General features: G+C 43.0%; 1 long non-coding RNA gene across 1 annotated transcript in view; it reads left to right on the plus strand.

Moving 5' to 3' along the window:
* The window catches only part of LOC123827077, a 64,415-nt gene that overhangs the window by 24,324 nt on the left and 13,675 nt on the right, over window positions 1-26,416 (plus strand). Inside the window, exon 2 of the long non-coding RNA XR_006787170.1 lies at window positions 2,554-2,629. This is a non-coding gene — a long non-coding RNA (uncharacterized LOC123827077). The remainder of the gene's footprint in view (window positions 1-2,553; window positions 2,630-26,416) is intronic.

Consider the following 26,416-nt stretch of genomic DNA (forward strand, 5'->3'; position numbering starts at 1 on the left):
TCATTACTAAATATTCAGGACTTATATAATTCATGATAATACGAATTTCATGACTTCCATGTTTTTTTCCTAAAAAAAATGTTTCATCAATAGATGCGACACTTCACATAGAACAGGATTCTAACATAGGTCTACCACGGGGGACCCGTGTAAGAGTGCCTCATCAGGTACTGAGCATTGCCAGATCCCTCTGGAGTTACTTTTCAAACAATTATTTGACAAGGCATTAAATAAGCTCTTGTTTATTGGAGAATAACTTCTTGCCAGGCATCGTAGCCAGTGTTTTATAGAGATGGACTCATTTAATTCTCACGCCACTTAACCAGTGAGTCACTTAACCACTGATATTGTTCTTATGTTCTTGTAAGTGATAAAACTAAGGCATGGAGAAGCAGAGTGATCTGCCCACCGTGACCTAACTGGTAAGTCACAGAGTTAGGGTTTCCCAGGAGCCTGACAACAGCCCTCTGTACCTCAGCTCCTCCTGCGATTTTACCTATTTCCCATGTGCTTGGATTAAACACACACACATGTAGCATGTTAAACAAGTAGCATGTTAGAAGATGCAGTTTGAAAATTTAGAACCAAAGGAAGTGTTTCAAAACTCATAATTTTCAAGGAAATAAATGAATGAAGTTAGGAAGAGAAATAAAACATGTGGTGTCTACACTTTCAACTTGAGCACCCCGTGCAAGATAACCAACATTTTAACTGAGCAGCTCCTTTTGCCTAAACCGGTGAGCTTCTGAAAATCTCTTGTGTTGGGGCTGGAAAATCTGTTTGTGCTTTTATTGTGAACATGGATGTGTCAGAATTTTTCAAGCAGGTAATTGTATGCACTAGGACTGGTCTCTGAGTGGCCTGGTTGGTTATTTTTCCCAAATTGAATTCTACCAGTTTATACAAACAACTACAGTGTATTTGAAACATGAAATTGGCTTTAGCACCTTCAGTGTAAGTTCCAAAACCCCATTCTTACATCAGCCTAACGACACTGCTCATATTTTGGAATGCTCGTTCTCTAATAAGGGCTTAGCAACAGACCACTCCTCTCAGGATTTACCGAGAAGTATTTAACTCGCATCTTGTAAATACTTGTCACTCAGATGCAGTGAAATCACTAAAATAATTAGACATGAGCAGGGTAATCACTGATACACATTTCAGAATTTCATGTAGTATTTTCATCCAGTATTTTAGAAAATTTCATTGCTCATTTCATCTGTAACCCTGGTACATCCTTTGCAGGAGAAAGTAAGAAGGCATTGAAAATATGCTTGGAAAATGTGGGATGTTTCCCCAGTTGGTATTTTCCTGTGTCAATGGCTTTATTTTTGTATGTATGTATGTATGTATGCATCAATCTATCATTTATCTACCAAATGCTTCCAAATATGTTCTATACATGGTACAGGCAGAAAAAAGCAGAAACATTACATGTTGAGCATGATTCTACTTGTATCTATCTATCTATCCACCAACAAAACTGATACAGAATCACCATAGCGTCCACCGTGCGGCAGAATCGACTAGCTGCAGACGGTCTAGGACAGAATCGAGTGACTGCCACGAGCTTCCGGCAGTCACTGCTGCCGCGAGCTCCGGCTGACGGGCCCCACTGCAGGGCCAGGAAAGGAGCTGTTACTGCCGGCTCACACTTCTGACGATGTAGCCACAACCATCCTCTCACGTCTTAGAGCTGCAATCAGGAGAACGCTACACATTCTTGTTCCTGGAAGTGCGACCAGAATTCCAAAGCCAGGGATGAAATGTGCTTATGTAATCTTCCCAGGCCTGGTTGTTTTCTCTCTCTTGTAGAGAGCCTCCCCGATCTCTAGAGCAGAGACAATGCCCAGTGGTTTGCAAACACTGTTGCGTTTTCTTTCTGGGCACACAGAAAGGAAGCATCGTTTCACTCTGACTCCCTCGGAGCGATTGAATTCTGGACCACAGGATGTCCGAAGACACATGGGTTAAGCAATTAGTTTAAAACGCAGAGTGTCAAGTGTTCTTTTTTCTTGTAGGAAAAATGATCAAATCTTTTCACAATAAGAATGTGTGATTTCTTTTAGTTGGCCAAGTGTATGAGTCAAGGTATTTCTAACCTTAAAAACTAGATAGTGGGGGATGGGCGAGACAGGTGAAAGGGAATATAGTCAATAATATTGTGGTAAGTTTGCATGGTGGCTGATTAGTACAATTAGTGAGGTAGTCACACTATAAAATGTGACAGTATCGAATCACTACACTGTGCATCTAAAACTAACGTAATATAATACTGTATACCAACTATACTACAATTAAAAAAAACAAGGAATGGTTCTGTTTGTGGTATATTACTTAAAACCTTTTCTACTAAAATGATTTTCAAGTTTAAATATACACACTACATTCTGAAAGTTTTTTTTTTTCTTCAATGGGTGTCCCTGTGTGGGATCCCGCGACAGCTGCGGGAACTGGTCCAGAAATACTGAGTTGGGACAGGAGACCAGAGCACAGGTGTTACTTAAGGCTCAACAAAATGAAAAGGTTTTGTTTTGTATCGTTGAACAGGTTGAACTCGAGAAGAAAAGGACCGTGGTGTTTGAAGGGGCTTCACGGAGCAAGCGGAGGAGACCGAATTGTGCCGGTAAGTCCGCCAGCCGGGCCTGGGTGGACCCCAGGCACCATCTGCGAGAGACCCCCGGATCCAGCCTGCTGCAGGTGAGTCACGGGGCCTCCATTTCCTCTCCGGAGGTCTCCCAGGGCACTTCAGTCGCCTGGTGTTGTCCTGAAGAGGGAGCTGGGACCACCGAGGCTGTCTGGACGGCAGGTGGCAAACCGCAGTGAAAAGAGGAGCGTCGACTGCTTTGCGGGGCTGCCCCTGTGTTTGCATGGGCTGAGGGGTAGGCCTGCGTGAAACGGAGCCACGCGCCACTGCTTGGCTCCTCTTACCATGTTCTCTTTTCTCAGTCCCACCCAACACACAGATGTGAAAGCTCTTTTCTTCGGAAAACATGAAAATGTCGTGTGCAATTTACCTGAAAATTTTGAATGTGGTAGCAGTCAGTTAATTTGAACGGTTGTTGTTGCTGGTCTTCCATTGCTTTGTCCCTTTTCTGACAGTGCCCACCCCTCCCCGCGCAACTGTTTTTGGGAAACCATTCTTTCCATTCCTTGGACTTGGGGGTCGGCTGGGGTGCAAATGTAGAGGAGGGTCGGGCATGACACCGCGGCTCCAAATCCTCCTTAGTTACATGAAGCATTTCGAATTTCCAACCATAGTGACTTTGGGCTGTTGTGCTGCGGGACAGGGCATAGATGTTCTCTTACTCTGCTGGAACCGAACTGCGGGGAACATACGTAGTGAGTCGCTGGGGGCTGCTTCCCACCACCTGTAGTCTGAGATGCAGGCAGCACTTGGAGGCGAGCAGGGAGAAGCTAAGCCAGGAAAAGAGAAAAATATGATCCCAATTAGCATCATTTTAACCCCTAGATTTTTCTAGCCAATGAACTGGTTTTTTTTTTAAGTTTTTGTTTATTTTCTTACAGTTGATTAAATGCTTAATAGTTTGTATCTGTTCTAGCTCCACAGCGAAGCTCTTCCTGAAATTTCAGTAGCACACATTTGGGAAATTTTTCAGAGACTTGTTTGTGAGGCCTTTTTTGAAGGGAGAAATTAAGTGAAATAAAGGCTAAAACTCTAAAATGCAAGTTTATGTGTTTTTTTAAATTTTGGTATGTAGCATATCAGACAGTAGTATGTATTCAGAGCAAAATATGTATCAGTGAGTATCTCAGTATACAGATTATCTATGGCAAGCTTGCTTTCCACACACAAGGATATTTGCATAGTTTTGCCTATCTGTTTTGAAAAAAAAAGTTGGTCGAAGGGAAACTACATAAAATAAATAGGAGAAACCACCATCTATTGTGTGAGAGCTGCTGCTAAAGTCATTATTCCTATAAGAATAACAGGTGAGATTTCAAAATTTTGATCTACGGCGATCATGGCTAATCACAGCCCAATGATCCATGGGCTGCGTACTGTGTGGCATCAGTGGAAATGTTCCAGAAAGCAGACCCAACCTTAAACTTTTCTGGTAAAGGACCAGAGAGTAAGTATCTTTGGCTTTGCTGGCTGCAAGGTCTCTATTGCAACAATTCAATTCTGCGGCTGTGGCAGGAACCAGCCATAGACAGTATGCACATCAATGAACATAGACAATGTGTAAATATAGACAATATATAAATGACTGAGCAGGGATGTGTCCAAGAAGCTTTATTTATGGACACTAAGAGTTTAATTTTATATATTTCTTGCAGTGCATGAAGTGCAATCTTTCTTTTGACTTTGTTCAACCATTTCAAAATGTAGACAATATTCTTAGCTCAACCATAAAAACAGGTGGTGGGCTTATTTAGCCTGTGGGCTGTAGTTTGCCCAACCCATGACCTTAAAGCCACATCCAGTCTTCAGATGATTCTTAGTCTCCTAGTAAACCAAAAAGTCATGGTTATTTCACATGTCTGATTTTTATTCCTTTGTTAGTCAATGCATCATTTGAAAATAGTTTATGAATAGCACTAAATTTCGGGTTTAACTTTCAATTCTGCCTTTCTGTAGACTCAAAAATAGGTGGTTGTTTTTTTCTTTTTGTAATTTTTAAATTCACCATAGCCGAGTAAGAAAGAACTATAAACAGATAAATTTTATAAATTGGAAGGGACAGTGGGTATAGTTAGATATATAACATTAGAATCAACCTATATGGCAAATACCAGGAACTCCCAGATGCTTTTCAATGCTTTAGAGCTATGACTCAGAGGAGAATTAACCTAAATATTGAAAGATTTGCTGAACATGTACGGAAATGGGGAGAATGTCAAAAGGATGGCGAGTATTGGTGTTCATTGGTAAGCACTTGAGAAAGGTACAAAACCATGGGCATATTCCTTGTGTGAGTTCAAGAAGGAAACACTGTTTGGGTAGATGCGTGATCGAATGGCAAGGGAATGTTTTCCTGGTGGCAGCTACTTGTATTGCGACATCAAGCGTGTACCCATTAGTGGCATGTTTTGAGAAGCACAATCGTCCTCAAATAGCATCATTAGGACTAGTTTTACCAACAGTATTTTCCATAAGGTCTCTTCTGTTTCCTGCTTTGGGGGGATAGAGAATGGGCTACGTTACACACCTCTAACATCTGAAGCAAAAACTCCAGTGGTAAACAAGGATAGAGTTCAAATTTCAAAAGACTGAGTGGTTAAAAATAAAAGAACACAACAAAACACTTTTGAAACTGACAAACAGAACTATCTCTTCCCTAAGTTAAATTTACCTTTGGATTTAAAAACAGCAAATACCAGCCAGAGCCCCAGTGAACATCCAGTCAAAGAAGTTATTGTTTTACAAGCTGGGAAGCCCGCATTCTTGACATTCCCCTCCAAAATACACAGGACCCTTGAGACGTCTTTAGGCTGCCTCCAGCCTTTCATGTATTTTAAATAAAACCCAGAAATCTCTTTAAAGCGCACTCCTAGAATACTTACATATAAACAGTTAATGTTCCCATATTTATGTTCTACATATACAGGTTTGATCAGGCATAAGTTTTTAGCATTCACACTTGCAATGATAAAACTCGAGCTTCCAAATTTCCTAAGACCAGAGCTGGTCCACACTTAAAAAAAAAAAAGAAATCAAGAATAATGGGATTTATTGTTAACTTTAGGAAAAGACTGAAAACCATTCTGGAAGTATTGGAAGGCCAATACATAAAGAAGAAAAAAGCCTTATGTATTAACCTTTTTAAGTGACAAATAATTGCTTTACAGAATGACACTCATATATAAGGTTATCTGTGGAATGCATTAAAATGAAACTTAATTATGTAGCTAATATATGTACAGCTCAGGGATATGCGTCTTCATGGGAGCCCTCAGTCCACTGATAAACACAGATATGAAGGTGCAAAATTATGTGGAAACAGACTATGGTGACAGTAAGTTACATAAATGGTTCTGTAAAGGGTGATGGGAATTTGGAGGAAACAATGCGGAATGTGCAGTTAAATAAAGTATCGCTGAAACAATGGATTTGAGCCGGACCAGCTGGGCAGGTGAGGGTTAAGGTGCCCTGGAATGAAATGAAAAGGCTTTCCAGACAAGAACAACCTAAAAGGCAGGACTTGACTTTGGGGTCTGTTACTAAGGCAAAATTGGCTGGAGTAGATGTTTTATGATCCTAAGCAAAGAGACGATAATCAGTGTAAACTGTATACTGAACCTAGAGACTCATGGGGTATAACCATAGCACCATTTAATTTTGCATCCTATTTTCCCTTTAAAAATCAATAAGGAAATTTCTTGCTCTTCCTGTGAGATGCAGTCCTACATCTAGGAACTCTAGCAGTCCTACAGTTCCTTAAGTCACCAAATAGAATCTTGCTTGGTTCAGCAATTAGAATGTCCAGATGCATTTAATATGCAAAACTCTAAACTTGATTTAAAGTTGAATTTTGTCACCACTCCCAGCTGGGTTGCAAACAGGAAGCCAAGAAAGGAGTGTGGTTTTCATTATTCCCATCACTCCCTCCCCACCCAGGAGTGGTTTCTGATTCCAAACCCCCTCAGGCATCAGGGGCGGGCTGGTCCAGGGAGGGGAATGAAGATAAGAGGCAGGTCTCCCCTCGCTCACAAAGTTGCAAGATGGCTTTATGCTCAGCTGGACCTGCCTGGTGTTTTGAGGTATCTCTTACCTTGTAAGTGTCTATCTGGTGACTGTCCATCCCTCACAGACTCAGTTTGGCCTCATCACTCCTCCAGTTGCTCATGGCGCAGGGTACTCATTTTTAGGGGGTCACCAGTAACTCAGAAGTTGTTGTGAAGGAAATAAAATCCTGTTCCTCACCTTTCTCGCTGTAAGCCAGGCATTCCACAGCCCATGGGGGCCTTAGGGAGACTCCTAGTTTTAAGTTAAGCCACGCCCCTTGAGTAGGTTATAAATTTGGCATATATCATAATATTTGACATATTTAAAAATGCATCTTACAAACCTCATTTTAAACGTCATTGTTTATACACAGCATCATTGCATCTAGACCTCTGCAAGTGGAAAACAATTCTTGGAAATTGACTGGGTTCATTTCAGTGGCCCAAATTGGTCTGTGGCTGTGTATTGACATCACACACACACACACACACACACACACACACACACAGACTCACACACCCTGGAGGAACACTTGTCAGTGGCTTTGCCTAATTGATTCAATTTTGCACAAGACAAAAGTCCATAAGTCTTTCTGTGCCATGGACTCTGCAATGTAGTGAAGTCTACAGACCCCCCATTCAGAAAACTATTTTTAGATGCACAAAGTAAAACACAAAGGATTCCAACAAAAATCAACTTTATTGAAATACAGTTATGCAATTATTTAAAGGTGATATACTAACAAGATTTTCACTATATAACAAGAGCCAGTGGTAGGTAGGTCCAGGAATATCTTTGAACTAGTGGTGGGCATACACAGTACTTCATAATAGCTCCACACTGAGACATGATATATGATATTCATGATTTCTGTTGTACGTGCAATACACAGTCAGGGGTATTGCACATACTGCTGTGGTTTGTTTCATAAATTCCTAGCCGAGGTGCTAAATTTCAGTTAGACAACAGGGAAAATAAAGGTTTCTGAATTTCATCTCCAATCAAAAGCAATCTATTTGCATATTATCACAGCCCCTCTCAGAGAAATATTGCCAGCGGCTCCACTGAGGAGCTCTCGCCTGCAGAATCCAGTGATTTCCCCTTTCCTTGAATCACTCCTAATATTGATTCCTCCCACCCACCTCCCCCACCGGCCCTCTGCCTGGGGGGATTGTAACAGGCTGCTCTCAGGCTCCTTTGGGCCCAGCTCCCCCATTACATGGCTTGGTCCCTCGCTGCAGAAAATATTACCATTCTCAGAACAGCAGTTTATTTTTTTTTTCTTAGAATTTTTCCTGCACTGGGTCATTCATCCACACTGGATATGACTTTTGAAACAACATGAAGGAGACTATCAGGACCAACAGTTTTCCTTTTGTCTAATTAGATGATTTGGCATCGCAAATAAAACGCCTCCCCCCCTCTGCACACGCAGCCTCCTGATGGGACCGCTACTTTGCCTCTTCAGCAGTGTGAAATGACCCAGGGGAAGACTTAATCAGTAGGTGTCAGCCACGCAGGAAGGAAAAAAAGGTGATGAATGCAACACCGGACAAGCCCATCACAGCACAGTTTGGCTGCACGCTTTGCATTCGATTCTGTAGTTTTGCCGTGTTAAATATGGTCAGGGATTCCCAAGCGGTTGCGGCCTGAGGCTATTACTTCTAATAATTGAGACTGATGAAAGGTCATGGTATTTTTACAGCTTAGCTGTGACATGCAATGTATCTCTTTACTTCTGTCAAAGAAAATATTATACACTTCATTGGCACAAGGTTGGATCCTGACTTTTTCTCCCTCACTGTCAACAATGTATTTGCTTGGGTTTACTGATAAATTTCACATTTAAGATGTTCCAGAAAATTGCCTGGTGCTAGAGTAAGATCATCCAGGTATAAAGCAAATATTTCAGGATCATTAGGAAATTAATTGTGGGAAATGATTGACAGGTGGCCACCAGAGAGGAAGTTTTACATAAAAGTAGCCTGAGTTGAATACAATGCCACAGATCCCTGGTGAAAAACTGCTTATTGTGTCGAAATGGGAGAAATCATTCTGACAGAAAACCAACTTTAGAAAACTATGCATTTGTAGAATTTCAACTCCGTCATGATTTTCTTGTCCCATTCATGCTTAAAAGAGTGGCAGTTTCTAGATTTTTATGTAAGAATGGGAACCTGAGCCATCAGTACTTAGGATTTTTTTCATTAGAAAAATATATACTTTTAAAATTTTTTAGAAGAGTGAAGGAAATCAGCAATAAAAATAGGTTATTTATGATGAAGGAAATGGAACCTATTCAAAGCCAGGAAATCTGTCCAAAGAGTTATTCAGAGGAAAATTCATTGTGTCAAGTTCAATATAAATTGAACTACCCATACAGAATAATAGAAAATATGTATACTAAGCCTGTAATCTATGAATTCTTCCAAATTCTCAAAGATGACAGGAAAAACTGATGATAAAGATAAAAGTAAAAATAAGGGTTTAAAAAAGACATACTGAGTTTAATAAATTGTAGAATTATTTATTTCTAAAAATCTATACAAATACATTGTAATGTGAAGAAATTATAAATGAAAAAAAATAACCTATACAACCAGACATGGAATGCTGTAATGGAAACTTATAGTACCTGCTACAGTGGTGTACACATGTTGGCTGTTGGCTGTATTGTCCTGAATCAGTTCTGTAGACGCTACAGAAGTTCATGGAGGGACATGGGTGAGGGAAGCGGACAGAAATTGGGAAGAACACATTTTGGGCATGAACCCCCAACAAGCAGTGCCCGTGTGTGCAGCCAAGGCACGTGGTGCTAAGGGGCAGAACAGGGAGAACTGCTTGACTTTTGCTTTACCTCTCCATGCATTTCCTCAACAGAATAGCTCTCTGTGCCTTTGCCATGAAAGGTCACTGGTGCTGTGGGCTATAGGGTCACCACTGTCCTTGGCATTCACATCTTCTATCCTCTTTCTCCAAACCCCCAGAGTGGGTTTATCAACTGATCTGGAGGCCTCTTCTCAAACTGCTTGTTTGAAATAGTTTATGGGTGGATCTCTGATTAGATGACTTATATAAAAGTTCCCATGATTTTGTGGGGCCTTGGTCTCTCCGCCCTGAGGCACATCCCTCCGACCTCCATCAATACAATGGAGACACAGAGAAGGACCTAGCCTTTGGGCCTATCCCAGTACTTGTTACTGAGAGGAATAGCTGGTACGCACAGCTAGGCACATACCAGCACTCCCGAACCCTTCAGCAGGTGAGTGGACAAACTGTGGAACATCTAGACAATGCAAAGCATTAAAAAGAAATGAGCCATCCAGCCATGAAAAGACATGGAGAAAATTTAAATGCATAATACTAAGAGAAAGAAGCCAGTATGAAAAGCTTATATAGTGCCCCATTCCAACTATATGACATTCTGGAAAAGGCACAGCTCGGGAGCAATGAAAGATCAGTGGTGGCCAGGGGTGAACTGGAGGACGGGGTAAGTAGGCAGAACACAGAGCACTTTCAGGGTAGCGAAACTACTCTGTGCATTGCTCAGTGGTAATGACATGCCATTACACATTTGTCAAAATCCATAGTAGGTTCAACACCAAGAGTGAATACTATTGGCAACTGTAGACTCTGGTTGTTATTGAACAAAAATGGGGGATTGGTTGCCTCCGCCACAAGAGTCAAGCTCTAGAGACAGAGGCTGGTGAGAAAGGAAAGAGGCTTTTATTCGGATGCTGAATGATCTGGGAGAACAGAGAACTCTCCATCTCAAAGCTCACTTCCTTCACAAAATCCAGACAAAACTCAGCCGCCCTCAGCAAGACCCAAATGAAAGGCAGTGCCCAGAGTTCCTGCTCCATGTTGAAGTACTGTCCTTCGGAGCCCAAGGCCATGGCTAAAGGGTCATCCATGACTCCGTAGCTTGTTCCCAGCTGCTGTCTGGATTCAGACTCCCTCCAGGAGGCTGTGTGTGGAGCGGGCATGGCCATGACCAGATGGCTGCTAGGGCCTCAAGGTCCCAGGCTCCCGGATGGGAGATTCTGTAAACGCACCAGTGAATACTTCCCAGGTCAGCAAGAGGGAGAGATTCCCTTCTGGATACCCTGGGCCACGTGACTGCTGAGGCCACATGGGCCTTGGAGGGGACAGGCCCGTGCCCCATCTGAGTGCAGGTCCTGAGCAGCAAGCCATAAGCAAAAGAGAAGCAGCAGTTTCTTTGTTCCCCTGGGACTATATTTGTCTTGGGTGTGCAGCAGCCCCGAGGGGCTCTCTCAGAATGACCAGTTAACTTTCCGAACTTTTGTGTGTTTCGGGTGGGTCCACCCCCCAGCCAATCCCTCTTTCCCCAGGTGAGACTGAGAGGCCTCTTGGGCTCAGAACCTCCCCTTGCCGCCCTTCTGACTTCGGTGGCACCTGTGCCTCCCCTGGCCCCACCCCCAATCTGGTACTGGAAGTGGGTAGGAGGGCTTTTTCCTCTATGCAATTATATTGCTAGCCTTGTCTGTGCTCAGTGTAAGAACCTTCCCCTGCTGCGGTCTTGCCTAATGTGGGAGACTAGTGGGTAATGTGGCAAATGGCTCTTCGTCAGCTCCACGCCCCAACACCAGTGCCCTGGTCCCAAAAGCAGTGAGTTGACCTTGGACAGAGAGATACCAAACCAAAAGCCTGAGTAAAGGGACCCTGGAAACCCTGCACTCCCTCTCAGGCAGCACTGCCGCAGGCTCCGTGGGAGGGGCAGGACTGCTGAAGCTGGGAGCTGGCTCCGCCCTGGGGGTGGAGCATCACACAGGACCTGCTGGTTACCCGGGCAACTAGGCCTCACACCCCCGGGGACCCTGGCGCTGTGCTGTAAAACTCAATGTCCTGGCCATGGCCCCAGGCAGTTCAGGTAAAGGCATTACTCGGACCTCTGGACTTTAGTCCTAGAAGAGCATGGCTCCATGCACAGGCGGTTCCCAGCTTCCATTCCCATGGCCAGCTCTACCCCAGCAGCCCCTGGTGTCCGCACCCTCAGCCCTCTCCCAGTGGTCCTGGCAGGCTGTCTATTGGTATCGTGGAGTCCGGGATGTGTCAGTGTGGGTTCATCAGCTGTAGGGACTCCGGTCGGGGATGTCGATAAGGGGCACGCTGTGCTCGTGTAACAATGGAAGGGTGTATGGAATCTCGTCCTTTTGGCTCAGTTTTGCTGCGGACCTAAAATGCTCTGAGAAAATATAGTCCTTTCATTTAGAAAATTAAACTACAATGCATCTTTTACAAATCACCAAGACTTAAAATAGAACTTCATATTTGATTCATGTCTTTGATTCTGACCTGTTATGAGGTCCACGAAAAAAGGGAAGGAAGTTTACTCTGCCCTGTTCAGCCAGGACTCCCCTGCCAATGTACTATTTTATGATGGAAATTTACAAACACGCAGGAAAGTTGAAAGAATTTCAGGATGAACATCCGTATGCCCACTAAATTCTACAATTAACATTCTACTACACTGTACTTGTTTTTAAGCACACGTATACTTATTTGTGCTTCTTATTTTAAAAATACATTTCAAAATAAGTTACAGACTTTGCTATATATCATTTCATATATATCATTATTATCCATATCAATAACTCGAGATCAGTGTTTATTGACGGTATTTTTCTTCTTTTCTGGTCATATTTACATACAAAGAAACACACGCATTTCAAGTGATCATCTGATGAGCTGAGCAAACCAGCCTCCTGTTCATAAACAGGACAGGACCGTCCAGAGAGCTTCTTCGTGTTCCTCCCCAGCCAGCCCTCACCCCTGTCTGTGCCCGCCAAAAAATTAGTCCTGCTTGATACAGAACGACACATAGATGGGACCCTGGAGTGTGCACTTTTTTGTGTGAGATTCACTCAGCGTGACAGTTGCTGAGACTCATCCGCGCCAATGTATATATGTATGTGTGCGTGTGCGCCAGTGGTTCGTCCTTGTTTGTCGCTAAGCCCAAGTCGATCCGTGGAAACGGAGCAGAGCTTACCCACCCTCCCGCTGCCGGACATGTCGAACCGCTTTCCTTTTCTAAGTTATTCTGAATAAAGCTGCAGTGAATGATGTCATGTAATTTTTTTAGCATACGTTTGTTTGGAATCACTGGGTCACAGCTGAGGTGTTTGTCTACTTTTTCTTAAGTAGGAGACACGTTTCGAAGATGGAGGCAGTTGACTGCTTCTTCCCATGGTGCATGGAAGTTCCAATGGCCACACATTCTGACGAACATTTAAGAGTATCTGTTTTTTTTTTTTATTTTAGTGGATATATGATGATATCTCATTGTGATTTAAATTTCAGTTTTCTTGATTTCCAATGATATTGTGTTTTCATTTTTGTTTTTCAATATATTGTAGTTACCGATCCTAGGGTTAGGTATATGAGTTGTAAACATGGACCACTTCTAGGTGATAAGATCCAGGATGAATTTTATTATCTATTTTATGCTTTTCTGTATTTTACAATGGGTACTTATTACCATAACTAATCCAGATAAACATTCTTTAAAACTTTGATTGCTTTAAGAAGTAACAAAGTACTGCGAGAACATGCATCCTCAAACCCTCAGAGCATCTCTGAAAACCAGAACAAGTCATCGCTTACTGATGAAGGAACTGGGGTGAGTTACAGATAGAAAGTTCCAGCACATAAGGTCTTGCCTGTTCTGGCTCTTCTGCTCTTCACACTGCATCTTTGGATCATTTCCAAATAACCAACCCTTCAACCAACAGTCATGCAAACTCCCCCCTATTATTTTCAACAGAAGAGCAGAAGCTAATGATACTTTGTACCTACAAATTTGTTTCATCTTAGTGTAATAATTTTACTCTGCTTAGTACCTTGTTGTGGCATAGTCTGAATGTGTATGCTTTTCAAAATTTTATTTATTTTTAGAGAGAGAGGAGGGAGGGAGAAAGAGAGGAAGAGAAAAATCAATCATTGTGAGTGAGAAACATTGATCGGTTGCCTCTCATATGTACCCCTGCCAGGGACCAAAGTGACAACCTAGGTATGTGCCCTGACTGGGAATTGAACCCGCAATCTTTTGCTGTGTGGGATGATGCCCAACCAAGTGAGCCACATGGGTCAGGGCTGAATGTGCATGTTTTTAATGACTGTTGTGCATAAGCCATTGTGTGAGATCATTGGAGGCTCATAGATGAAGTCAGAATATGTGGAACCAGCCTCTATTGCAGCCGCTTCCAGAAATGACTATGGTGAGGCACTCCAGCAGCCCCTGGAGGCCCATCCCCCGTGCCCTGCCTGCTTGAGAAGCATCAGGCCACTGGCTGACCCTTCTGCGGACAGGAGTGATGTCATATATGCCATTGGAGAGTTTAAGAATCATTTAATTAAGTGTAAATGGTTTCATCAGTAAGCATTCACTTATAATTCCCTATAATCGAAGGACACATTTCTTTTTTTTCTCACCCCTGATTTGTTTTGAATCCATTGACAGAGTGCCTTGGCCAGTGACTCATATTTTGTTGTTAGTGACCTGCATATAGAAGGGGGAGAACAGAAAATACATAAATACATCAGACTTTCTTGGAGCTGGGCTGTTTTCTTCCAGATGGATGTTTTTGTGTTTTAAAAATCCAATTGGTATGCCTGTTTTATAAGCGTAAACATGTTCATTATAGCTATAAAAGTGAGTGAACGTCCTGGGAAAAGTGCCCAGGGGTAGCAGCTTATATGGGAAAGGGAAACAAAATCCAGTTTGCCTAACCTCTTGTCGCCCCATAGGAGGTACTAAGCCACTGGAAGACTAGACTATCAGGACAAACCTGATTTCATTTTTCTAATTCAGAAGAAGAAAACCAATTTGATCTTAGCTTTAGATTGGATGAAAATGAGAACAGCACAAACAACATCTAGTGTATAAAACTAGTCAGGTCTCATTCATAAATTGATACACAGCTCCACTAAAAACATTACTTCTTTTTATTCTCTAATGCAGAATGGAGTACATTGGGCAACATGTCCTTGAGTGACTGTGTCTGTCAAACTATCTCATGCAAATTTTCATGCATTAAACCCAGCACAAAACCCCGGTGGTTTCCACAGTCGGGCTGCACTCACCATGGGGCGAATGTGGAGATGCTGCCTTTCCTGGAATGTCCACATCACTTGATGTTGGGATCTTGGCAAAAATCAAAAGGAGTGACCTCCAACACTGACATTCTTTTATGCTGTCATCTTATTTTCACGCTGGGGTGGACTTGTTCACTCCTCTTTCATCCCTAGCTACAGCAAAGCTTCCTGATTTTGCAGAGTCTCTCCCCCGCTTGATCAAACCATCAGTGTCCAAATGACAGCTTCCTCTGCATGAGGATCAGGTAGCAGGCGTCGTTTTAGCTGGTAGCCGGGACTGCAGAAAGTCTTCCATGGGCTCCTCACAATCTGTGAACATATGATCAGTCTAGGAGAACACGTTATACTAAAACTATGCCAGAGAAATGTTCCTGGGAGCATAAACAAGGAACCTGACTTGAGGGCAACGTGTGCCATGTGCTATGAGCTTCTGAAATGCATGTGTCTGTGTGCACCAGAGTAATGATGGTCTGTCGATGGGAGATGGCAGGATCAACTGTTTGCTTCGTCATTGCAAGTGTTAACGTGTGTTTAACAGTGCAGAGATAGTGTGTTTGGTCTAAAGCCCCAACTGTGAGCTAAATGAGTAGAAATCTAAAAGTGTCTGTCATGAGGTGATTGGTTTGATAAACAGAAATCTGTATAATTTCCATGATAACTTTTGAATTGCACATCAACATTAGAAGGAACATCTCAGTAGATCTTGAACTTGACAATATTCCCAAATGTTACATTTATTTAGTGAAGAGACTTTATGCAGATTGATTGCCAGCTTATTTAGAAAAGATTTGTGATGAGGTTTTAAGTTTCTTATTTTATTACTGGATACTGGGAACTGATTTTTTTTTAACTTAGAAGTTGTCACTTGCATAACTTCCAGTCAAGATGGAGGTGCAGGTAAACATGCTTTGCCTCCTTGCACAACCACAGAAAGAATTACAACTAGACCTCAACACACATAATACCGAGAACCATCAGAAAATCGAGCTGTATGGAAGTCCAAGAACCACGGGTTTAAAGAAGCCACATTCAGCCAGACTGTTAGGAAGGGCAGAGAGGCGCTGGGACACGGCGTGGTGTGGAGAGGGGGCAGCGGTGGAACGGGTGGTCCCACATTCACACATGGTGAGTAAAATTGGAGAGGGATCACTTGAGGGTACCACCAGGTGGAGGGGAGCACAGGGAAAAAATTGGGACAATTGTAATAGCATCATCAATAAAATGTACTGAAAAAGAACTTGTAACTTGCTTTAATTCATTTGATATTCAATATCCATTTTTATTCAGTCTGCTAAGATGAACATGACCTCATGCCACACCTCCTCTTTCCTGCTCTGTCTCCTGGAGGAGGGCAAGGCTGGGAAGTTTGCTGTTCCCTCAGATTGTTCACACGACTGTGTGTTGGTCTGAATTGCCCAATACGGACCTGGACTCAAGTTCTGGATCTGCCTTTGGTTCAGTCCTTTTCAGCGCCACACTAGTCACGAAGGTTCCGACCCCAGAAACTGTCTGGTCCTGCAGGTGCAGGGGAGCGGTGGGATGTGGGAGAGGGCTGTGGCTGGTGTCCACACATGGCCTCCTCTCCTGGGGCTGTGTGGCTTTGAACCACTGATGTGAACTCTTTTTTCCTCTCCTGTATGATTTGGAAAGTAATTTGTATTTCATTGGGTTATTATGAATGGAAGTGCCTGATAATATAAACTCCCTTTCTTGAATCTGTATGATCAGTTGGCTTACAATGAGCACACCCATTGCTGACCTCTAATGCATTGTTTTAAGTGGAGAGCTAAGGCAATGTGTGGTTTCGGGGTTGCAGAGCATGGTGGCCAAGAGTGTCACAGGCACCGGATTGAATCTGGACCCTCATTGGATGATGGGAAAAAGGCACTGGAACTGAGCCTGCCATTGGAATGAGAGCAGTATTTTCTTATGGCTGTGGGTTGTTGGGAGGATCAAACACCTGGAAGAATGGTTCTGGACACATAGTAAGAGCTCCATGAAGATAACTGGTATCAACATGTATGGATGCAGATTTGAAATACTGCTTCCACAGAACTGGCCACTCTGTTTATTTCGGTCTCCCTCAAATGTTGCCCAGGTAGAAAGGAAACCTAGCTCTAGCTCCTTCAGATGGACATTTAAATCTGTTACTTCTCTACCAGCTACTCATGTATCCACTGCATCGCATTTTACTGTGAATATCCGTCCTCAGGCCTATTATGTCCACTGAACAGTCAGCCACTCAATGACAAGGACCTATGTATTCTGTTAGGTCTCATAGCATTGGGCCCAAACTTCATTGGCAAATAAACATAAAATAAATGCTGATTTAATATACTTATTATGAATAGAAGCAAGGTATTTATTCTTTGAATATTCCTCCATAAAAATGTGTTCTTAAACTGTGATATGCCTGAGCTGGCAGATGTTTAAGAAATTAATTATTTTGTGGCTTTTTTCCAGAAAAGGGTCCAAAGTGTTAGCAACTTCCCAGGGCAACCTGTTGCCCTAAATAGTTTGAGAGCCATTAGTACAGAATTTCCTTTCATTTTGTCTATGAACCATTGGTATAGAAGTTTCTTATATTTCCAGAAATTATTAAATTTTTAACCTGATAATTGCCCCAGATTACTCATATCTTAGACTTTTATCTTCTTTTTTCCTTGCTTCTTGTTTTGTGCGGTACCTGCTGCCTAAAGAATGTAAGCTCCTTCCGTGAACATTGCAGATGCAGTATCTTCCCATGAGACTAAAATATGGTCGCTCAGATTCCTGTAACCCATTATTCACCTGACTTAGGAGGCAGATGTTAGCTGAGGTCTCCCCTCTTCTCCACCTCGCCTCATAAGAAAGGAGTGGCTTAGTCAAAAGGCAGGTCCATTTTGCTCAGTGAAAGAAGCCAGGCAGAGGAAGACTAATACTATATGATTTCACTCATATGCGGAATCTAATGAACAAACTGAACTAACAACACAGAGACAGACTCCTAGAGAGCAGGATGACAGCTAAGGGAGGGGAGGGGAGGGGATGGGATGGAGGGGTTGAGCAAAAAGGAAAAAGGATTCATGGCCATGGTCAACAGTGTGGTGGTTGCAGGGGAGAGGAGGGTATAAGGGGGCTAAATGGTCATGGAAAAGTACAATAAAAAATTTAACTTTGAGAAAAAAAAAGGAGTGGCAAGTGAAGCAAGTAGGAAAATGAAAGTTTAAGTGGTTTCTAACATGCATGGTATTTTAATTATTTTTCTATTTAAATTCACTTGGTGTTTAATCAGCTCTTTAAACCTGTAGAAAAATGAAAAAAAATATCTTTCTTTTCAATGATCAATATATGATTTTTATTAATTATGTTGTATTCATGAGAGGGAAGACTAGGTTGCTATAATAAAGAGACCCAAAAGACAATGATTCAGGACAATAGAAATTTATTTTGTGTCTCCTAATGGCACATAGGAGGAAGGATTTTCTGTTTATGGATGTCATGCTCTGGACAGTAGGGCAGCTCTGACATCTTCAATTTGTAGCTTCCAAGAATGTCCATCTTCTCATTCTCATTTTCAGCTAGCAGAAAGAAAAGTGAGAAGCAATTCCAGAAGACATAGTGTACCTGAGCCAGCTGTCCATCCACATACACCCCATTATTCTCAAAGAAGCAGAACGGATTTAGCTGACAAATAACAGTCTCTGTTGTATGCGTAGAATTAGGATGTACACACATGCGTCAAAATTGGGCAAAACCAACTCTTTTGGGGACCTGATGAATAGATTCTTTGTCTTTCTTCTGTAGGCATTCAGTAACCGTGAGTAGTGTAAACTCAAAATGGTCTTATTACCCAAGAAGAATGTGAGAGCCAGTTAAGGAAATGAACAGGACGTAGGTTTGGGTTTCGGCAGGATAGACAAAAGATGATCTTTACCGAGAGGTAAGTCAGCCCATTTAAAAAAGATAGATGATCACGGGGGATCCAGGTGCAGGGTAACAGAGAAGATGAGCAAGGGGCCTGACAGCAAGCGGTAGGCAAGGAGTGGGGGGCTGAGGTGCCCATCTCTGAGACGCCTGCAAAGGCTGGAGAGATCAGTCAGGAAGCTGGAGCTGCGAGTCTGAACAACAGGCAGAAACTTTGTTCTAGAGAATAAGCTATGGTTGCTAGAACCCTGAAATATGACCGCACACCATCAAGCAAGAGTCTACTCACTGCAATCGAGATAAAAAGAAAGAACTAGATCAGCTATAAAGAAGGTTCATACATTGTGGCCCAGCTAATCACAGAGGTTGTTGTCAGTTATTATTCTTAGGGCCTTAATAAGGCCCCGCAGGGTAAGGTCAGTTCAACCTACAGGTGTCACAGAATAAACCCAGCTGCACTGGAGGAGTTGCAAACAGCCAAGGGGATAGCCATCTTAACTTCTTGAACGAAACTATGATTTCTGGGTGATTTTGAAGAGTGAATGGTTGCTTTTAAAGGTAGGAGTATAAATGAGGAAAAGGATCAAAAAAGATTTTTAAGCAACACATGGTGCTAGAACAACTGGACATTCACATGCATAAAAAGTGAATCTAGAAACAGTCTTTACACCCTTAACAAAACTTAGCTCAAAATGGGTCACAGACCCAGATTTGAAATATAAAACTGAAGAACTCCTAGAAGATAACATATGAGAAATATTGATGACCTTGGGTATGGCGATGACATTTTAGACACAACACCAGAGGCATGAGTCATAAAAGAAAGAATTGTTAAACTGGACTTCATTAAAAGTAAAATCTCTGCTCTGTGAAAAACTATCTCAAGAGAATAAGAAGACAAGCCACAGATTCAGGGAAAATATTTGCAAAAAGCATGTCTGGTAAAGGACTATTATCGAGTGTATACAGAAAATTCTTTAAATTTTAAAAAGTTAAAAAACCTGATTAAAATATGGTCCTAAGGTCTTACCTGACCAAATGAGACAGATGGATGGAAAATAAGCATATGGAAAGGTGTTCCACATCCCATGTCATCCAGGAAATGCAAATTTAAAACATCGGCGGGACACCACCACACACCCCAGTGGAACACCCCAAATCTAAAACACTGACCACATGACGTGCTGGTAGGGGTGTGGAGGGCGGGAACTCTCACTAATTGCTCTGGGGAATGCAAAATGGGGAGGCTACTTTGGAGCTCACTTGGTAAAAGTAAGTTTACAAATATAAAAATCCTTTTACCATACGATCCAGCAATTGTGCTCCTCGGTATTGACCCAGATGAACTGAAATCTTATGTCTGCACAAAAATCTGCCATTGAGATTTAGGAAATTTGTCGTCCCAGCAATCATAATAACTAGGACACACGCGGACGGTGCATATTAAGTGATTCTCAAGCAGGGCCCAGTGAGGGAGGAGCTTATCAAAAAGGTGCCGAGGCAAAGGCGGCTGGTGGCCCCCAAATCCGTGACTGTCTCCCCTGGGCATGACTGTTGCTGGAAGCAGTTGCTACTCCAGACATGACAACTGCAGCCCCACTGCCACCCCTTCAGTCACACGCGGGGCCACGTGACTAGCGCTCACCCCGGGAACACGTGTGCGAGCGGCGGCCCCAGATGTGCGAGCCTCACCCTCTCTGCCACGCTGGATCCCTGGATGAGTGTGAAGAGCAGGGCTGCCTTGCTCAGAGGGAACAGAAACATTTGTTCTCGATTACTATGAGAGAACATCTGTTCTGGACATGAAATAAACTTTTAACGAGTTAAGCCACTAACATGTTAGGGTTTGCAGTCCTGTGTTTTAGCAGCTAGCGTTGCTCTAAGTAATACAGGGATACAGGAGCCTAGCTTGAAAAATGGGAAGGAGACACACCCCACGTGGGCAGTGGCCCACGTAGAGCAGTGTCTAAAGGCCAAAATCAAAGGCATTCATGTTTCAGAGCAATACCCTGGTTCTCCCAGGTAGGTGTGGCCTCAAGGGTAAGGCAAAGAGAGAGGATAATGACACGTGGATTAGAGCTGAGGAATTTCACTAAGTCCAGCACGGCCACATGATCAGGAGGGAGAGGGGAAAAGGAAGTGCGAACTTCTTGTTTCCACCTCTGTTTCCTTGTGACGAATAGGAGAATGTGGGTGGACAGTTTGGGTAAACGTTGCTCTACTTTAGCACGATTCACCATATCTTAGACGGTTTCTGGAAAATCTTAACATGGAGGCTTTTAACTTGGGGTTCAAACATAGCTTCAGAGGTATTTAATTGTTTAACTTTTTTCCACAGAATTTCAATGTTTACACACACACATGCTTTTCTGGAGTTGGTGGCCCCTTAAAAGTTTAAGAACTATTTCTCTAAAGTGACTTTGGTCGTATTACTGGGGCATTTTGATTTAATTTTGTTCTTGCCAATTTGCTTCCTTAAAAGTCTTCCGTAACAGTTGTTACCAAAGGGGAGTTTTATAAAAGCCAGATGAAGAATGTGGTTTTAAAAGCGTGTTTGAACAATGTGTCTGAACAGGGCTCGTTCTGTCTGTCTCTACGTTGCTTTCTTAGGTTATAAACTTGATTAAAACAGAACCCGTGTCTTTCTTGGGAACCTTCTTTTGTCAGAATACTCAAAATCAGGTCCCGGGGAGGAGGGAGCATAAAAATGTGATTGGTTCCTGCTGATGAAATGTCGAATCAAGTTCACCCGGGAGTCAATAAAAATACTAAAAATAAGAACTGCATTTGCCCTTCTACTACGTAGTTAATACATTTCGACAGATGTGATTGTTTTAGATGCAGGAAGGCACAATGACACATGAGAGGAGGGAGCTAATAAGATGTTATTTATTGACTTACGTAGGAAGCTAATCTAACGTGTGGATGGATTGCACAGAGGAGGTGGAGCTGAATGTGATGACTCTTTCATCCCCCTATCCTGCGGCCTATGTAAAAGGAGGGTCGACTATGATAATTTGAGTCTTCTGCCCATGTTATATGTAAATGATGATGTTTTCATCCTTGAATTTGCTCCACTGCCCTGAGCATCCTCCTCTTGGCCCAACTTGGCCCGAGGAAACCCAGAACAAAAAAGTCCACCGGTATGATTTTACTACCAGACTAATGAAAGTCTCCCTTCTTCTCCAGTGATTTAACGACAGATCGGCAGATGAGTGTCAGATGAACAATGTAATAATTAACCAATGTTATGACTTCAAGCACCCTTTGTTGATAAGCTCATGACTGCATTTTTCTATTATTGTTGATTCTATTGCAATGGCCCCCACTTGTCCCCCTTTGCAAGTACATCAATGATTCTTAAAGAAAAGATAATAAAAAGGGAGGTACAATCTGGGGTGGGGATGTTAACTAAGATCTATGAAGACAGATTAGTTACTAATCCCTTTTTATTAGTGGATGACTTAAAAGGTAGCTGTTTTATAAATGACACCATTCTGCTCCTCCCTGTTTTGGGAGAGTGCATTCTGTCAAGCTGATTGGCTGAGAGACGAGAGAGCCTTAGAGAGACCCCGGGGAGCTGGATTTGAGCTCTGATCTCTACACCTAGTGCGTGATTCCAGACGTCAGCGACAAGAATTCAGGTTCAACATGCTGCCAGGGGCTCTCTAGGAATTGACTTGTAAAACTTGACATGCAGGAGGCAGAGATGGGGGAATGGAGAAACCAGAATGGGTTTTTTTTAGTTTTTTGTTTGGTTTTTATAATCTGCCTCCTGTCAGTGATTAGGTTAGACAATGAAAAGAATCACAGCACAGAGAGCGATCGTGACTGCCAAGAGGCTTCGTGGAGCACAGGGCACCCGCAGCTCAGCTCTGCAGTGTGGGTACCACATGCAGCACAGCCAGAGAGAAACGCGTCTCCTCATTTCTAAGGTGAAGTCGCCGTGATTCAGGCAGCGCAGAGAGGTCTGAAGAGGAGACAGGGCCTCTTGGCATCTTGCCGTTTTGCAGTTTGGGGAAGCTCTGGGAGACAGTATCCCTGGCCAGGGAGCGGTGTGCCCAGTCACTTTCAGCCCCATCCTGGCAAGGTATATTTTTCAGGTGATGCAGTAGACGTCCCAAAGATGGCTGGTTCCGAAGAACAGGGGGGGCTTTCTCCGAAGCATGCGTGAAACATCACACGGAGCAGGAGAAGCAAGGGCACGACCTCAGGCTGGGACCCGCACAGAGGGCCCCTGAGGCCTTGGAATGCGTGCGGCCTTGAGGCTGGGAAGTCAAGCTCTGAGACGGCCTCCCTGGTCTGCGGACTCAGCCATGGTCAGGGCACTCAAAGCAGCTGAGCAAGGCCAAGGTTGGTCCTCTGAGCAAACTTGCAGGTGGGAGCACTCTAAGCCCTCAGCAAGTGGGGGAGGGCATGCAGAAATGCTATAGGGACTTGAGGGGATCCCAGAATCTGGTGGGGAGCCCCACCAGCATTTGCTACACCATCTCACCCAGAAATTTGTTTCAATTATACAAGGTACATTATAACCAAAACACATTATGATACAGGAAATGTTTGTAACTTGAGGGTTTATGATTCTTGCCCTGAACATGTGTCCAGGATGCTGCCCTCTCCTTCCTGCAGTAACGATGCTGGAGCTTTTGGCAGCATGGACTAATGAGTTTTGTTCTTGTTTATATTACTATATTATTTAATATTATCTTGAATGTAAACTATTTTAATATCCATCTACATTTACTTATGTCTACCACCCCCATTCTGCAGCACCAGCAACTGGAGCTTTGCACTTTCCTCTTATCTTGTCAGAAGAGAGCCTGCTCCTCTGTCTCTTTGTCCCCTTAGGGCCAGCATCCCTGAAATAAATTCCTGTTTCTCCTTTTTGGAAAATTGGGCAGCCCATCTCTGACTGTGTGGCCCATTGCTTTCCTGAACTCTAATAGAGATTGTTACATAGCTCATCAAGCTTTATTTCTGTCCAAAGCAGAAGGTGACACAGTGATGCCTTCTGCAGTAGCCTTATGTGGAAGAGAGAGGGGAAAAAAATGAAGGCTTTGAAGCTGCAAGTTGATCATGGATGATCCTTCAGGGCAGCCGTGGTCTCCGGTATTGCAATCATTGGGTTGCTCCACGAGCAGAGCTGCCCGGTGCAGTGTGGCGTGGTGACAGAGCTCAGCGTGTTCTGGGCCAGCGCCAGGGAGGAAAGGCCAGTGCAATTGCGAAAATAATTTTGCTGAGTGACCCTGACTGCCTGGTGGAGAGCCACATTCCTCTCAAGGTGAGCCTGGCTCTTGCCTGGCTCGGTTTCCACATGGGCAGAGAGGGTGTTTTCCGTCCTGGCCAGACTATTCTTAGGCCTGATTCAAAGGGGACATATGGGGTCACAGAAAGTAGGTTTGGATGCGGGATGCTCATTGGAATTCTAAATCTGTCCCTGGCTCTAGGACATTATCATGGAGGTATGCCATGCCTCAGCTTACCCATTTTATTGTACAGTTTATATTCTTCTATGGAAACAACTGTCCTAGAACGTTCCATGTATTACACACTGCACACCTGTTTATGTGGAGACATACCTATGGGGCTTGCTGGAGCCGGGACTAATCCGGGTAGCAGAAACGAGAAACCCTAGCTCTCTTTGGTGGCAGTGCCAGCCCTTTCAATTCCCCTCTGTCGCTTTTTGTCCTTCACCCTGTTTCCTTCCTCCTTGAGCCACACTGTTTTTTGTCCTGAAGGCTGCGTCCATTTTCACTTTCTTATTTTAGTTTAGTTTCATTTGTTTGTTTGTTTTTTTTGATGGGTAAGATATCTAAGATGTACTTTCTGTTAAAGTATAGAGAAATGAATCTCTCCCTCAAAATCATTTCAGTCATCAGTAAAAGTTTAGATCCTCAGCACGTACTATTAGGACAGATAGTTTTATAATAAAATTCAAGACATGCTTAATAGAAATGAATACAATTAAATAAAGTGTTGGGGCTTGGACTAGTCACATTCAGTTACCTTGAAATTCCAATCAGGTAGCACACTTTCAATCTATGCCATGACAGACAGATGAGACAGTACGGTATCAGAATTAAAATGTCTACTGTTGATTTAGAAATAATGGAATTTTTGAAAAATGCTAGCATTAGAAGAAAATAGAGATACATAGTCAAGAAGGAAAAGTCAAGGGAAGATTAAGAGGGTGTATTGAAGGAAGCAAGGCCTTAGTTCAGAGAAAGAGCCAATAAGACTTAAGTTTGCATATTTCGGAGGCATCTCAGAGGCGGGCAGTCTCTGCAGCACTTTGGCAGGAATACTTTGGGCGGCAAACATCAACGTAGAGCCCTTCATTGTCAGCAAGACAGCCAATGGGAAGGCCTGCGGTGAAATCCTGGGGAAGCGGGGATACTTTATGATAACCTTCAAGGAAATTGAGAAGGCCCCACTTAGTTGATATTTTAGGCCAGCCTGATATTTAAGCTCTAATTTCATTTATAGGTGACCTTTCTAAACAAATAAACAAAAATGAACAAAATGAATCCTTACATACTTTTGATGTTGATAGGGCTCCAGGAACTAATTGTATTACTGTCTTTGGTAGCTATAGGTAGTTAAGAGTTTTCCTTGAAGTTAATATTCATTCACCATGCAATACTCATACATGTAATATGGAAATTCCAATAAACTGTAGATATTAAAAATAATTTAGTAAACACTCAGCAGATGCACCTTGCTTCTGCCAGGGCCATTTTTCTCCTTCCCCCGATCACAGGTCGGTTTGGGCAGCCGCGTTCTCTTCACTTTATGCAGAGCCAAGCGTGAGAAGGACGTTGTGATTGGTCGAAGACAGTGCCGTCCCAGCTGTGGGCCCCATCCGGTCACTGAGGATAAAACCAAATTGGTGGGCTACATATCCCTTTCAAACAATACAGAGTAGAGCGTTTCTGAGTGTTTTTCCTAGATCAAAGATAAGAAAAATATTTTATTAACAATTACGTATACTTACGTACCATGCCTTGATGTACACACGTATTTTTATTGTGGGTCACAGTCAAAAGGTTTGCAAAACCTTTGGTGTGAACCAATCATCATGGTCCTGTGTTCTTTGTGGTTGCTTTCTTTATGGATTTTTCAGTGGCATCTTGAGCATTGAACTGGGTGGGGAAGTTTCCTACATTCTGTTCAGAAAGATTTGTTCTTGAATCGTATCCGTCATAAGGTAGGAGACAATCCCAGTTTTCCCTGGTCACGGTAACCCAGGAGGGCTGCAGCATCTTGCAGACGTGAGATGACCTGGCCCGTGGAAGGGCCAAGCTCCTGACCATAACAAAGCTGAAAGATAACATGGACCCGGCTTGTTAACGATGGTGTGAAGCTGCTGAGTAACCTCCAGTGCTTCCTTTCCTGGGAACTTCATGAGGCAAGATCATACAGCTTTGTGATGGAGCCACGGGCTTCCAGGTATTAATTTTTAGCAGCTGAGTGAATCCTGAGTGATCTGACAGTTTGGTGCAAACATGAAAACTATGACTAGTTTATTCAATAAATTATGTAACAAGTGACTGTTATGGATGAGGTCCTAAGTGCTGAGCATGTAGCTATGAAGGAGATGAATCAGGCCTGTGCCCTTGATGGTTTATATACCGGTGATGCAGGCAAGCAATACATTATGAAACAAATAAATGCACGTAGATTATGATTAATCCTCCGAAG

Source organism: Phyllostomus hastatus, unplaced genomic scaffold (genome assembly GCF_019186645.2).
Source record: "Phyllostomus hastatus isolate PE091 unplaced genomic scaffold, TTU_PhHast_1.1 phas_contig_137, whole genome shotgun sequence".
Classification (NCBI taxonomy): domain Eukaryota; kingdom Metazoa; phylum Chordata; class Mammalia; order Chiroptera; family Phyllostomidae; genus Phyllostomus; species Phyllostomus hastatus.